We start from the raw sequence: 4,458 nt of genomic DNA, 5'->3' as shown, positions 1-4,458 counted from the left end.
AGGTTAAGATTTCAGCATATAAATTCTGGAGAGACCCAATCCAACCCATAACCAACATTTTATAAGCTGAAAAATAAATTTGCTTTTCAGCAAAAAACAAAACAAAAGCCTTAAGCATCTTTGCTATAAGCATCAAATTATTTTTTTTTCATACTCAGGGGGTGTGTGTGTGTGTGTGTGTGTGTGTGTAGTTCATTTTTATTTTCCATGCAGCCTGTACTTGGGAATTTTTTAATTGTGAGAATTAATGTTGGAATATGAGGTGTAGAGCAGATAATTTTGGTGGTGGCTGCCTAGCTCAAAACAAATACTCTGAGATGGACCTGTAGGTCACAGGATTATGCTCCGGAAACCTCGTCCTTTCTGTGTGACCCTACCCACTGACAATGAAAGTGTAATCCAAGGATAGATGCTGGACCCAGAAAGACCCCATGGGATTTTGAAATTTGGAATATGGATATTTGGAAACTGGGAACAATTAAAGCTGATGTGTTGTTACCTGCCCCTGAAAAGGTCCAAAACGTCTCCTGAGGAGGTGTCTATGCTGTCCTTATTCCTTCTCCTCATGAGGCTCAGTTATTCATTTCTTCCCTCATTTACGTAAGCTACCACATTATGACTACAATAATATATTTTTTAGTGTGCCTATGCTTCTCAGGGTTATTTTTGTTGCATGTGACCAAGAGAATCTTAAGAAATACAAATGGCTCTGTAGTAATCTAGGTCCCATTTGTGCACTTCTGGCTTTTTAACCCATAAAATTTCTTCTGGTTCACGATTGCAGATGATACTCCTGGCTCCTGTCAATCCGTGTCATTAGTTGTAATGGGAACTCAGGGCAATAATAAGAATTTTTGGGCAGAAATCCATCCCGACTCCTAGAAAAGCAATAAAAAGCATGCATTTTATCCATGTTGGGTCTATAATGTAATCTTTATATTTACCTAATTGTAAAAACATATTAGACTACCAAGTTTATTTTCTGATTTTGAAATAATAGAAAATAATCTGAAATGAGCCAAAGTCAGGAGCCCTTATTGAGGAAAAATTGCAACTGTAGATCTGTGGAAGTTAACAGTTACAGTCCATGGTTGTCATTCCGGGGCCTCCATCAGAGTTTCTGCTTTTATGTTCCACAGAGGCCAGAGCAATTGCTGCTTCCTCTAGAAGAGAACTGATTAAATATGGGCACTGGCACACAGCAACCTAAGACACTCTGTCCCACTCATTCTCACACAAGAGCCCCTCAGTCACCAACCACTGCACCAAAGACCTCTTTCAGGTTTTGTCATCATTTGCATAAATAAAGGCTAAAATTATAACTTTTTTTTTTTTTTTTGAAACAGGGTCTCTCTTTGTTGCTCAGGCTGGAGTACAATGACGAAATCTCAGCTCACTGTAACCACCGCCTCCCAGATTCAAAGGATTCTTCGGCTTCAGCCTCCTGAGTAGCTGGGATTATAGGCATCTGCCACCATGCCCAGCTAATTTTTGTAATTTTTAGTAGAAATGGTGTTTCAACATGTTGGCCAGGCTAATCTTGAACTCCTGACATCAGGTGATCCATCTGCCTCAGCCTCCCAAAGTGCTAGGATTACAGGTGTGAGCCATAACTCCTGGCTTTTATTTTCTATTCTGTTAAGTTTCCTTAAAGGAGCTTCTAATTAGTTTATCTTCTGCTACTTAAGACATTTGCAAGCCTATCAGCAAAGCTGTTTGTTTAGTGGAATGAGTAACAAAGAAGAAAGTTAAGGGTGCCTCAACTTTGTCCAAGAAACATGGGTGAACATCAGACAGAAGGGCAGATTTCCAAATAATGCAATGACTTTGCATTACTTAAATGACCCCCTCATCCACCAAATCTCTTAGGAAAGAAAGAGTTGTAGTGCTGAAACTCCACAGTAAGTCTTTGGGAGCTTAGCTGTGGCTTTACACAGAGAGTTTCAAAGAGTTGTAGCTCAAAAGAAATGCAGGTCATATGACAATATTAATGTCCTGCACAGATTAGCTTCAACAATGATAGCTACATTCATCTTTTCTTTTACCTGCAGATCTTCTAGAGAATTCTTAGCTCAAGACAACTTGGCACAAGAACCTACGGAAGCTCATCAGTGAGAGACAGAAAATAAGCTGGATTGGAATAAAATCTAGGTGGATAAATTAACTAAATGGAAGATAAGCACTTGGTGGAAGTAACCCACAGTACAGTCATGATATTCAGAAGGATGTGGTGAGGTTGATCTTTTTCTGATCCTGTGCTCTCCTACTGCAGGAAACAGCAAGTCCAGGCAGTGGAAGCATTCTGGTTACAAATGAAACATCCACATGGAACAGGAGTGCAGTCAGCGTTAAAGGCTGTAAGTAACAGTGCCTATCTCTAAAACAGATGTGTGTTAAGGACTTGGTGAGATTTCAGTGTCTCAGCAAAGTGTCCTGGGCTTCCCTAGAGGAACCAGCATCTGAATCAGGACACCAGCATAGAAGTTCAGAACCAAAGCTAGACAAACCAATAAGTTTTTTTTAAGTGGTGATATGGTTTGGTTGTGTCCCCATCCAAATCTTACCTTGAATTATAATAATTCCCATGTGTCATGGGAGGGGCCTGGTGGGAGGTAATTGAATCATGGAGGCAGGTCTTTTCCATGCTGTTCTCATGATAGTGAGTAAGTCTTATGAGATCTGATGGTTTTATAAAGGGAGAGTTCTCCTGCACATACTCTTTTGCCTGCCACCATGTAAAACATCCCGTTGCTCTTCCTTTGTCTTCTGCCATAATTATGAGCTTTCTCTGCCATGTGAAACTGTGATTCCATTAAACCTCTTCCCTTTATAATTTACCCAGTCTTGAGTATGTCTGTATTAGCAGCATGAGAACAGACTAATACCAGTGGCAAAACCATACAGGTGGAGTTCCCGAGCCTGTTGGCTAGTATGCAAAGAATAGTTCCTGGCCCCATCAGCTGGAGTGGCTGGTTCTGATACTCTCCCCTACCTTGCTCAGGTCTAACTAAGAACTACACTTGTAGTTGAAATGCCTTCAACATCTGAGCTGACTCATGTCCAGAGAAGCAGGAACTAACATTGTGAGCTTCTAGTATTTAGCTCCCCAGACTCACTTTTATCAGTCTATTTTCTTTACACTGACACCTGCACAGTACACATTTTCCCCAGTACTTCTGAGATTATGTAATCCTTAGAATCATTTACACAAAAGTTGGGTTTTATATTACCTGATAAAAGCTACTATTTTTTGAGTGCCTACTATATTCCAGGTACTGCACTAGGTATTTAAAATATAGTACTAATTTTCACAACAGTGTAAAATAGGGAACCTTATCCTCAGAGGGGGTAGATAACTTTCTGAAGGTTATAACACAGGGCTGAGATATAAACCCAGATATACCTGACTCCCAAGCATGTGTATCTTGCACTATATTTCCCTAAGAAATGTTTAAATTCATTTTGATGTAAGTTTTCTATGTGAAGTTTATAATATAACCAGTTAAACACAAACTCTTTCCTTCAACTTGAGTTTAATTTCAATGTACGTTCAATACTTTAAAAATACTTTTCATACTGAAAAGCAGTTTTAGCCGAATAAACACGGATCAGAAATGAGATGTGAGATTGCCTGCCAGTGAGTCATGTGACCTTGGGAAGTCTTTCACTTATCTGGGAAAACGTTCTTACTTAAAGAAAACTGTGGGGGAGTAAAGCTAGCAGTGGGGAAGGATTGAGCTTGAAAAATGAAACTCTGAGTGTCTCTTCTAGCTCTCCCAACTTAAGGGTCTATCCAATCCTTTAGAATTCATTCTCTTTATATATTTTCAACACTACCTTTCACAAGGGAGTCATAAGAAAAAAGATAATTTTAAATTTACTTTAAAGAAAAAAATTATCCAACTGTCTGCATATCTCAACACATTAGCCAACTTCCTTCACAACTTAGGAGCATGGCAATTATGATATTTGAAGACGACAACTCAAAGCTATTTGAAGCCTTGTTGACCAATGAAAATGTATGAATTCAGATAGCAAATAAATCAATTTCTTGTCTTCAGCTAAAAATGCATTCTCAACATAATTGAAACATTTTCAATTTAAGAAACTGGTGTTTTAGTTTTAACCATGAAAATGTCATTAGATGATGTATGTGGGAAAAAAAAAAAAAAAAAAAAGAGGAGACTAGATGTAATCACGTCCTTCACAAAAGAACTGGCCATTGCAATGTTAGCACTGCAGATAAAAGTGTTTTCAGACCTTAAAATAAAAGCCTTTGGAATGATTCAGTTACATAGCTGTTACAAAGTCACCTATCTGACCTCCTTTGTGGCCTAAGCTAAGGACTATAGGAGGAAAGAAAAAAGAAAGAAAGAAAGAGAGACAGAAAAAGAAAGAAAAGGAAGGAAGGAAGGAAGGAAGGAGAAAGAAAGAAGAAGGAAGAAGGAAGGAAGGAAG

At 38.6% G+C, this 4,458-nt stretch overlaps 1 long non-coding RNA gene across 1 annotated transcript in view; it reads left to right on the top strand.

The window, feature by feature from the left end:
* Positions 1-1,847: 1,847 nt before the first annotated feature.
* The window catches only part of LOC116553014, a 37,325-nt gene continuing 34,714 nt past the window's right edge, over positions 1,848-4,458 (top strand). Inside the window, exons 1-2 of the long non-coding RNA XR_004269595.1 lie at positions 1,848-1,901; positions 2,273-2,357. This is a non-coding gene — a long non-coding RNA (uncharacterized LOC116553014). The remainder of the gene's footprint in view (positions 1,902-2,272; positions 2,358-4,458) is intronic.

The sequence above is a fragment of the Sapajus apella genome, unplaced genomic scaffold (assembly GCF_009761245.1).
Source record: "Sapajus apella isolate SASKATOON/1434 unplaced genomic scaffold, GSC_monkey_1.0 scaffold12, whole genome shotgun sequence".
Classification (NCBI taxonomy): Eukaryota; Metazoa; Chordata; class Mammalia; order Primates; family Cebidae; genus Sapajus; species Sapajus apella.
Note: the sequence above shows the minus strand (reverse complement) of the source record. Positions and strands in the feature narration are given on the sequence as shown.